At 45.7% G+C, this 11,301-nt stretch overlaps 3 non-coding genes across 3 annotated transcripts; all 3 read left to right on the forward strand.

Moving 5' to 3' along the window:
* Window positions 1-268: 268 nt before the first annotated feature.
* On the forward strand, window positions 269-343 carry Trnas-cga. Its single transcript has one exon. It is a non-coding gene; the product is annotated as a tRNA-Ser (tRNA).
* Window positions 344-569: 226 nt separating this feature from the next.
* Trnas-cga lies at window positions 570-644 on the forward strand. Its single transcript has one exon. It is a non-coding gene; the product is annotated as a tRNA-Ser (tRNA).
* Window positions 645-870: 226 nt separating this feature from the next.
* Window positions 871-945, forward strand: Trnas-cga. Its single transcript has one exon. It is a non-coding gene; the product is annotated as a tRNA-Ser (tRNA).
* Window positions 946-11,301: the final 10,356 nt, after the last annotated feature.

The raw sequence follows: 11,301 nt of genomic DNA on the forward strand, positions 1-11,301 counted from the left end.
GTTCAAAGGTACATGTTAATGCTTGTTAAGGGCTTGTTTCTCTAGTGTATTGAAAGTGTGTTTAGTTTGCTCTACTACAGTGGTCAAGGTAAAGGGCTCCCCTCCATTGAAAGTGCTACCGAAGCACGACTCACGCCCGGTACTCACAGCTTTACTTCTGCCAGTAGCTGCTAGTTCTGCAAGGTTCGCAGGAGAGCTTCTGTAAAGTTTGGAAGGTAGGAGACGAGCTACTGGCAGAAGTAAAGCTGTGAGTACCGGGCGTGAGTCGTGCTTCGGTAGCTCAGTTGGTAGAGCACTTGCCCGCGAAAGGCAAAGGTCCCGAGTTCGAGTCTCGGTCGAGCACACAGTTTTAATCTGCCAGGAAGTTTCATATCAGCGCACACTCCGCTGCAGAGTGAAAATCTCATTCTGGAAACATCCCCAAGGCTGTGGGTAAGCCATGTCTCCGCAATATCCTTTCTTTCAGGAGTGCTAGTTCTGCAAGGTTCGCAGGAGAGCTTCTGTAAAGTTTGGAAGGTAGGAGACGAGCTACTGGCAGAAGTAAAGCTGTGAGTACCGGGCGTGAGTCGTGCTTCGGTAGCTCAGTTGGTAGAGCACTTGCCCGCGAAAGGCAAAGGTCCCGAGTTCGAGTCTCGGTCGAGCACACAGTTTTAATCTGCCAGGAAGTTTCATATCAGCGCACACTCCGCTGCAGAGTGAAAATCTCATTCTGGAAACATCCCCAAGGCTGTGGCTAAGCCATGTCTCCGCAATATCCTTTCTTTCAGGAGTGCTAGTTCTGCAAGGTTCGCAGGAGAGCTTCTGTAAAGTTTGGAAGGTAGGAGACGAGCTACTGGCAGAAGTAAAGCTGTGAGTACCGGGCGTGAGTCGTGCTTCGGTAGCTCAGTTGGTAGAGCACTTGCCCGCGAAAGGCAAAGGTCCCGAGTTCGAGTCTCGGTCGAGCACACAGTTTTAATCTGCCAGGAAGTTTTGAATGCCACTGTCTTTACTAGAAGCGTAATCTACACTTTCACTGACACTGAAGCGCGATAGCTTGCTTACTTTGCTGGCTTTTCTAGTGTTACCTCTTTTATTCTGGGGTAATTCTCTACATTCCGGCTCAGATAATGGCGGCCAGAAGATCCTCGGGCATTACATAGTTCGCGAAGTTTGTCCGGGTCGTTGTTCAAGTGTCTCAGGATCCTAAATATTCCTTCCCTTTACGAACACTCTCTCAAGAAAAAGGAGAGATTTAGAGGAACCAGAAGTAACCTTCAATACGACAGCTTTGAATTTAGTGAAAGTAGCTGTTACAGAGTACGAGTCCAACGTCCTAACCCTATCGCCACGTGGATCGGAACAGCCCCTGCCATCCAAACTTTGTTTGCCGTGGCATCCGAAGAAAGGTGCCGCAGTTTTACCCGACTGAAAGTGCGCACTCACTGTCTGATGTACATCTGCACTCCGCAAACCACGTTAACCTTTGGTTGACGGTGTTTTGTGTATCGCTGCGATTTAAATCTTTTCCCTTCACAACTGTCTAAGGTGTGCAGGACAAATTCATTTTGCTAAGCCTGTGTATTTGCTCGAATGTCTCTGATTGTACCCTCATGATCATTTCTTGACAAACTTGTAGGAGGAACCAACATGTTAGTTGATTTTTTTAGAAACGTATGCTCTCGAAATTTTAGCAGATGGGCACATCGCGATGCAGAACGTCCCTGCTGCAGCGCTGGAAGACCATGTCCGTGACGCTTTCACGCTTACTAAACGAACCCGGAACGAAATGCACTTTTCTTCTTTGGTTTTTCTCTGTTTCCTCCACCATTCCTATCACGTAATTGTTCCGGGACAGAGAAGTAATAGTAGAGAATCCTACGACGTGTTTTTTTTTAACTATCTCCTCCGTGCATGACTATGTTTCTTGAGGATTCTTCCAATGAATGTCTGTCTGGCATCAACTTTTATTGATTACTATTATCTGGTAGTTACATTTTAAATGTGTCTGCCCGCATACTCCGAAATATTTAATAGATGTTACTGTTGTGAGCGACAGTTGTGTAATCAAGTTAGTAACGAATCTTTCCACTTACTTATGCACCGTATATTACATTTATCCACGTTGAGCAACAACTACCTTTCTCATGCTGGTGGTCCTGCATTTTGCTGCACTAACCTAGTGCTGCAACTTTTCTTTAAGCAGCAGGACCGATCGCAAACAATCTCTTGGAGATTCCGACCTTATACATCATGTCATTTTCAAATATTGTGAATAATAATACACCCTTATCACTTCTTTGTGATGTAGCAAAGTATGGTCTAATCATCGTCAACTATCAGGTGACTATTGGAGAACAGTTAATAGACGATGTCAGCAGCTATATTGTGATGAGCTGATGGAAGTGGAAATGAGCGTTTGGCGTCATTGGCCGGGAGGCCCCCTTACGGATCCGCTACGGTCGCAGGTTCGAATCCTGCCTCGGGCATGGATGTGTGTGATGTCCTTAGGTTAGTTAGGTTTAAGTAGTTCTAAGGTCTAGGGGACTGATGACCTTAGAAGTTAAGTCCCATAGAGCTCAGAGCCATTTGAGCCTTACGGATCAGGTCCGGCCGCCTTGGTGCAGGTCTTATTACATTCGACGCCACATTGGGCGACTAAAGGGCCGGATGGTGATGAAATTATGCTGAAGACAACACAACACCCAGTCCCTGAGCGGAGAAAATCCCCGACCCAGTCGGTTCGGGAATCGAACCCGGCCCATAGGACGGCAATATGTCACACTGACCACTCAGCTATCGGGGCGGAAGATGAGCTGATAATTGGGAATCGGTGAGAATCGTCGGATACTTACACAATATCGTCATTAGCGTCCCTCGAAACAGAAGTGATGAAATCGATAGAAGCGCCTATGTGCATGTTTTAAATTGAAAAGTGAATCACGGAAATTAATACGCATACATGGCCCACGCTGCGTGACAAAAATGTAATAAAAAATTTAATTGGAGCATTAAAACAAGGAAACATTTACGTACGTTATTATATCATTAACATAAATATAAACGTCCGGGCCAGTTTGACTACACACAGAGATACATCAGTAACTAGAGAGATCTGGCGAGATAGGAGGGTGGGGGGGGGGGGGGAGGGGAATGAATTGCATCATCTCACCACTCGACAAAGATCAGTTTTGCATGAAGGCGTGTGCGACAGGTGCACGGTCAGCGCAATGCGTTGATAACGCCTCGCTGTTTCTATGACAGCAATTTCACAACCAACAGCTTTCACCTTCCATGATTTGCAGCCTTGTGGCAACGCCCTGGGTGGCTCTACTCGATTCTTCTTCTTTGCTGGCTGACTTAATTTCACGGCAACAGTACAGGACCGGCAGCCGCCGAGATGTTCCTCGGCTCGCGCTCGCGGCGACTATCGTCTGTGGTAACTGTACTGCACAATCAGCTTCAGCATAACATGTGGACGCTGAGGGTAAAGAAACAAATGCAGTCGTATGCTTAAAGATTCGTCTTCGGAACGCAAGAATTGGTCAGTTCAACATTGAGCAAAAATTAGTACGTCACAAAGCGACTATAAACATTTGAATAAAAAGCAAGGATCTTACACAAAGCCCAAAGTCTGAGTCGGCAATAGGTTTCAATGCCTCCAGAAGGTCCACTGACTGTCTCTTCTGATTCTTATGATCGCCTTCTCACTGTCTGTTGGCCTTCTTTTGACTCTTTAATTGTTGCTTTCCCACTGCTGTCTGTTGACTGACCCTCTATCCACTGTGTGAGCTCTAGTTGTCTGGTTACAGTGTATATTGACTGCATTTATGATTGTCCGTCCGACTGACAATCCACTGTCTCATTGTTCGATTGCTGCTACTTCTTCACAGATTTGCTATTATTCTCCCTCACTCTGACCGAGCAAGGTGGTGCAGTGGTTAGCACACTGGACTCACGTCCTGGGAAAAGCCGCTTCAAATCTGGGTATGGTCATCCAGATTTAGGTTTTCCGTGATTCCCCTAAAATCTCTCCAGACAAATGCCGAGATGGTTCCTTTGAAAGTGCACGGCCGATTTCCTTTTCCCGAGTGTCTGATCTGTCTCTACTGACATATATGCCAGTGGAACATTAAACACTAATCTTGATTCCTTCCTTCCTTCCTTCCTTCACCCACTCTGTCTCTCAAGGCGCTGCATTTTCTGTTGAATCGTTTTTGTCAGTCGTGGGCTCAGTCTACAGTCTCACTCAGTTAACGACAGCCACTGCGCCATCACACCTCCTATCATTGTGCAGCTTGAAAATTTCTGATCTTGCAGAAGCTGACGTGTAACTCAAGACCTCTCGTCCCACTCACATGCTGCAGCTAACTGTGGCATTTCTTAGTGGTGGTTGTAAACTCCGCAGTGAACTATACATCGCTAAACATTGGCTCAAGTATTTTTCAGATTTCCTGAGTTGTCAAAAATGCAGTAATCTAACAACAAATCCTCTTGTTTGTAATGAGAATGCCTCTATTTCACTAAAGTGTCCCCTGATGTTTGCAACCAAGTGGCATCCGTCTTGGTGTCTGTCAGACTTTACACGGGAAAAGTGTTCTGGAGCAAGGCAAAAACTTCAGTTAGCCATCCTTGTCCAGCATTTGGGAAAGTCTGACACATCAGTGGTGACTTAGTGCCCTCTCATTCTCAGTGCGCAGTGGTGAACTATTACGTGCTGTATAACCATGTATCATTACGCAACATTGAAGTCGAAGGCTTTCCAGCAATGAAGCCGGAGTTATTGGTTTTGAGGTTTGAAATCATACAATGACTGTTTCTAATAATCATGTTGGAAGTACCTGCAGATTTCAGGCTTCAAAGTCAGAACAATATTCTTTATTGGCATCCCTTTTAGAGATAAGTGTAAATGGTTTGTATCAAGCATGACTTTTGACTGACGTACACATACAAGAGTGTAAGATGCTTACATTTATAGCATAAATTCGTGTCACAGATAAACCTTAAGCATCTTTGTCAGGGACTCGTCGAATGCAGAAAGAGTAACGTCGACAACATGAATGCTTTAGTACAATTTCCATGGAAACGGGATGGTAACCTGAGGAAACCAGCACCAAGCAGTGAGTAGGTCTGACATTTCACAATCACTGTACGGAAACTTAGGCAGCATTGCCTCCGCGAGGTTCCGTGTGTTTATTTGTCAACTGCTCTCACTGCTGAAATAGGACGAATACGTTCGAAGCCTAGTATTTTGTTTGTTGTGTGGACGATTAGCGGTTAAAGAGAAGTGATTTGTGAGATTTCCGACCTCAGCGTCTCTCTTTGCGGACGGATCTCCTTTATGAGTGCCACTGAGGCACGTTGGCTCACTGGCTAATGATCCACCATCAGACAACCTCATCTGTCATCCTTGTGCGGAGAAAATACCAGTCACCTTCTCCCGACACCATGACTCGATCTGGCTATGTCCAAGGGGAGAGAGATTGTGGTGCAGTAGCGTGCACTAGCGACCTCGGGTGCCGAGTCGACACCTCACTACAAGCACCCTCCGCCACACGTTTCCATCGTTGTTCATTATTGGTTAACGTAACGTCGTGGGTGGTGCAAAGGAGCAAGTACTGCTTATGAGCGGGACGTTTAACGGCCATGAATCCTTGTAATGTACTCGAAACGGTACTTAATGACATCAACTGTCAAGTAAAGTACGGGAAACACGTGGTCGTAGCGGCGTGCTAATTCAGTTCAACTGCCGGTTGACTGTTGCTGAAGACGTTCCAAGGTCTACACGGCGAGCACGAATACATAACACAGAAGTATGTGGAGTGGGATTTTCCGTGGCGAAGGACCGGACCGCTTAAGCCTGGAGCCCCCCCCCCCCCTCCCCCCCCCCTCCCCCCCCCCCCCCCCCACACACACACACCTTGCGTACCTATTGCGACTAGCGCTTCACCAGCGTCGCTGCTGTTCCCTCTTTGTTTACTCCCTGCTTCATCTCACCTTCCTATCGCGTTTGCTTTAAAATTGTTAGTCTTCAGGTTAATTACAGACTGTCCATTTTACAACTACCGACGGCAGAACGGTGAACTAAACTTTGTTCATGTACAGACTCGACCGAAGGAGTCCAGCAATGATTAACAGTACACGAGTGAAGCACATCGCTCGGCAATATACAGTCATAGCGCGTTACTACTTTTGCGTATTCTTAGCGTGTGCTGAAATGGATACTCATCGCGCTAATATACGTTGTCAAAATAACGCTCAGATGGAAAAGTGTTGATACGTAATGTAGTTCAGTTCTGTTGAGAAGAAAAACGTAAACCCTTGATTCGTTTAAAAAAAAATGTGAAAATAGAAAATTTCTGGTTGAGAGGGGGGACAGTGTAGGACGGTGTGCACAGTTTCTTAGAACAATGAGAGAAAACGAGAAAGGCACGAAGAGAGCTGCAAGTGTGATCTCAACCGCAACTACAGTTATTACATTATTAAACAACAGTTTTATTTCAATTTCGTACGTTGCTCTGTAGAAGCATGTATTAATACCACATGCATTACAAGTTCGCTTCAGTTATTAGATAGTAACACTATAGCTTTATTTCTATTTATTTTCATTTCCTAAGTTTTCCTGTAGAATAATACCAAAGAAACTGAAAAAGACATGCCTGTTCAAATACACAGATATGCAAACAGGCAGATTACGGCGTTGCGATCGGCAACGCCTATATAACATAACAAGTATCTGGCGCAGTTGTTAGATCGGTTACTGCTGCCACAATAGCAAGTTATCAAGATTTAAGTGAGTTTGAACGTTGTTTTATAGTCGCCGCACGAGTGATGGGACACTGCATCTCCGAGGTAGCAATGAAATGGGGATTTTACAGTACGACCATTTGATGAGTGTACCGTGAATATCAGGAATTCAATAAAACATCAAATCTCCGACATCGCTACGCCCGGGAAGACATCCTGCAAAAACGTGACCAACGACGACTAAAGAGAGTCGGTCAAAGTGACAGAAGTGCAACGCTTTCGCAAATTGCTGCAGATTTCAATGCTGGGCCATCAACCAGTGTCAGCGTGCGAACCATACAATGAAACATCATCGATGTCAGATTGCGGCGCCGAAGGCCCACTCGTGTATCCTAGATGAGTGAACGACACAAAGCTTTATGCCTCGCCTGAGCCCATCAGAACCGACATTGGACTGTTGACGACTGGAAACGTGTTGTCTGGTCTTACGAGTCTTGTTTCAAATTGTATCGAGAGGATGGACGTGTACGGGTATGGAAACAACCTCATGAATCCATGGAGCCTCCATGTCAGCAGGGGACTGTTGAAGATGGTGGAGGCTCTGTAATGGTGCGTGTGCAGCTGGAGCGATATGGGATCTCCGGTACGCCTAGATAGAACTCTGACAGGTGAGACATATGTAAGAGTCCTGTCTGATCGCCTGTACGTATTCATGTCCATTGTCCATTCAGACGGACTTGGGCAATTCCAGCAAGCCAATGAGGCACCGCAAACGGCTACAGAGTGACTCCTGGAACACACTTCTGATTTTAAACACTTCCGCTGGCTACCAAACCCCCCAAACATGAACATTATTGATCATATCCGGGATGCCTTGCAACGTGCTGTTGAGAAGAGACTTCCACCTCATCGCACCCTTACGGATTTATGGACAGCTCTGCAGGATTCGTGGTGTCAGTTCCCTCCAGCACTGCTTCACACATTAGTCGAGTCCATGCCAGGTCGTGTTGCGGCACTTCTGCGTGATCGCGGGGCCCTACACGATATTAGTCAGGTGCATAAGTTTCTTTGGCTCTTCAGTGTATTTTAAAAGCGAAAGTACCATTGTCTCCCACGCGCACAGTCCATTGTTCGATTTTTTTATACATATAGTCTATTTATTTTTCTATTGTTTTTCATTAGAAGACTATGTTAACAGAACGTTTATTTTCTTCATGTATCCCAAGTACAGTTGAGGAACCGTGTTTCACTCTGATAGAGCACAGCTATTATACTTGTGTTTCATTCGAACAACCAATAGCAGAACACATCAAAAGGTCACAGTGCACTGGACTGAAACAGCAACTGTAAAATGAATATGTTATACATAAACGAGAGAATAAATTGAATACTATAGGTAAAGTTGCGAACAAAATAATGTAGGTAACATCGTTTACTCTGCATTCTATGACCGGGAGTCCTTTTCTGGCAGTTCGGTCTCATCCTGTTGTTGTTACTCATTTAGCACCACTCGGGAGGCACGTGTGACTTAGGGTATGTCACGACTCAACCAGACTATGCGACTTATCACAGGCTGCATACGTAGTACTCAAACTGCATGGCTACCAGTTTTAAGTAACGTGCAACCTCCAGCTCTACGAAGATGAGATGCTCTCCTGAAGACCTGGAGAAACATTCAGAAGAACCCCCAGCTACCCGTACACAGCGATATATTAATAGCAGAACATCAGCGTCTGAAGTCAAGAAAACCACCTTTGCGAACTACACGACAACTTGAAGCCTCCGACTTTAACATCAACGAAGTATGGAGAAGTCAGTGGGAAGAATCGTCAGTGTTCAACGGCCATCTGGTTGAAAAGCCTTTCATGCGAGTTCCAGGTTTCACACTCCGCAGACGCCAGTGGAGAACCATCAACCGCATCCGAACAGGACAAGGGAACTTGCAGATATCTTAAGCACAAACGGGGCTGGGCAACATCTCCAGATTGTGACTGTGCAGCTGCCCTGCAAACAATTAATCTCATTGTTGGTGAATGGCCGAAACGAGCAATCAATAAATGACATCCACAATGCATCACCTCAAGGGCTCAACTGGATCAACAGATTGGACTTAGAAATCTAAGAACTTGTGACATGTGTAGATAATTTAGCATAAGACTTTGAACATTTGATTCTGTACATGTATTTTTCTTGTCATTTCTTACACTGTATACTCTTAAAATTATGTACTTGATCCGTACTCTGTATCATCATACGATGAATAAATGAATAACATCGTTTACTGAAACCAGACAGCACAGACTGAAGAAACATACAGTCAGCGTCATGAGCGGTTGATTCCAGGTGTCTTTTCATTTAGTTAAGTGTTTCCTTCGTGTACAGCTTCGGTTTGTATCGGCATCATAAGAAGAAGAGAAACAGGAGGCAACTCCGCATAGCAGGCGGCAATAGCCGAGAGCGTGTGACACGTAACTGCCAAACTCGGCGCGAAGAATCTCCAGTATATCTCATTTACTTTCTCTAGAGTGGAAAGAGGTAGGACTCTCCTTCCACTGTTGAAAACAACTACGATATGTTAGCTACATTTTGTACTCAATAATGGTTGGCATAAAATACACCAAACGGGTCTGATAGCGGGTAAATTTTACAAAATATGCACTGTGTTGTACTTTACTTTGAAGTATCATAATAACAGTTGGCCATAACGAAGTGGAAACAAGTTCGTTATCAAGCTGCAATGCGTGGCACGGCGTGAGGCCCGCGGCGGGTCACCGTGTCAGGAGTGGGGCGGGCCCCGCGGCCTGAAAACACGGAGGCGAGCGGCGCGCGGCGCGTGACCTTGACCGCGACCGCGACACGCGTTGCAGGCGAGGCCGCGTGGCGGCGAGCCGCGGGATCGATACCCGAGACGAGTCCTCCGTGCGATTCCAGCACGACTCCTACCCTTCCGGATACCGACCACACAATTCTGTCCTGCACTCAGAATAAAAATGCTAATTCCACGGATAACACAATACACTGACGGGAAAAAATCACAACGCCAAAAAGTAACCGACGCAGAGTAACGAAGTGAAGAAGAGAAATTTGTTAACATCGAGTGTAGATTTAAGTGTAAGGAAGTCGTTTCTGAAAGTATTTGTATGGAGTGTAGCCATGTACGGAAGTGAAACGTGGACGATAAATAGTTTGGACAAGAAGAGAATAGAAGCTTTCGAAATGTGGTGCTACAGAAGAATGCTGAAGATTAGATGGGTAGATCACATAACTAATGAGGAGGTATTGAACAGAAATGGGGAGAAGAGGAGTTTGTGGCACAACTTGACAAGAAGAAGGGACCGGTTGGTGGGACATGTTCTGAGGCATCAAGGGATTACCAATTTAGCATTGGAGGGCAGCGTGGAGAGTAAAAATCGTAGAGGGAGACCAAGAGATGAATACACTAAGCAGATTCAGAAGGATATAGGTTGCAGTAAGTACTGGGAGATGAAGAAGCTTGCACAGGATAGAGTAGCATGGAGAGCTGCATCAAACCAGTCTCAGGACTGAAGACCACAACAACAATAACACTAACGAAGTTTTGGGAATGCATTTGTCTAGGTAACATATTTACATGTTAACGCAACCGTGAGGCAATCCATTGCAAATTTGAAATGCTGGTTCATTAATAAGTGGTGTAACCGTCATAATGTTGAGTGCGAACATGCAAACGTGCGTGCATTATGCGCGCAGGTACCTATTGTCAGTTTGTGGTAGGGAGTTCCGTTCCTATTGCACTTGGTTTGTCAGTACAAGGACGGTTATAGCTGGAGTTGCTGGCCTCCTTCTAACCAACACACGGCCGTTGCTGGAGGCAGAACCACCTTTCATCAGAAAAGAGACTTCCACTCTGACCTCCAAGCTCTCGCTTGATACCACTCAGCCGGCCGCTGTGGCCAAGCGGTTCTAGGCGCTTCAGTCTGGAACCGCGCGACCGCTACGGTCGCAGGTCCGAATCCTGCCTTCGGCATGGATGTGTGTGATGTCCTTAGGTTAGTTAGGTTTAAGTAGTTCTAAGTCCTAGGGGACTGATGACCTCAGAAGTTAAGTCTCATAGTACTCAGAGCCATTTGAACCATTTTTTTGACACCACTGAAATCGCAAATGGTGGAGGTTTGAGGTCAGTGGAATGCACGCTACAGGGAGTCTGGAACGGAGCATTCCTTGAAGTAACCGATTTATAACGGTTCGTTGTATCACTTTTGTGCCAACTACTTTTTAAATTGCTACTGCAGATGCAGTACGACGCACTAGAGCCATCCGCTGAACACCATGGTCTTCGCTATTGGTAGTGCCACATTGAATTTCAGAGCCTGGTCTTCTTGCGACCGTACATTCTCGTGACCACCGCTGCCAATAGTAATGCACACTGGTTAGATTCCTATTAAGTCTTTCTGCAGTATCGCAGAAGGAACATCTAGCTTCTCGCAGCCCAACTAACGACCTCGTCCAAGCTCAGTGAGATGCTGATAATGGAGTCTTTGTCGCCTTAAAGGCATTCTTCACTAATATAGACTCTGCGCGTCCAAGCATAAAAATAGC

Source organism: Schistocerca piceifrons, chromosome 1, assembly GCF_021461385.2.
Source record: "Schistocerca piceifrons isolate TAMUIC-IGC-003096 chromosome 1, iqSchPice1.1, whole genome shotgun sequence".
Classification (NCBI taxonomy): domain Eukaryota; kingdom Metazoa; phylum Arthropoda; class Insecta; order Orthoptera; family Acrididae; genus Schistocerca; species Schistocerca piceifrons.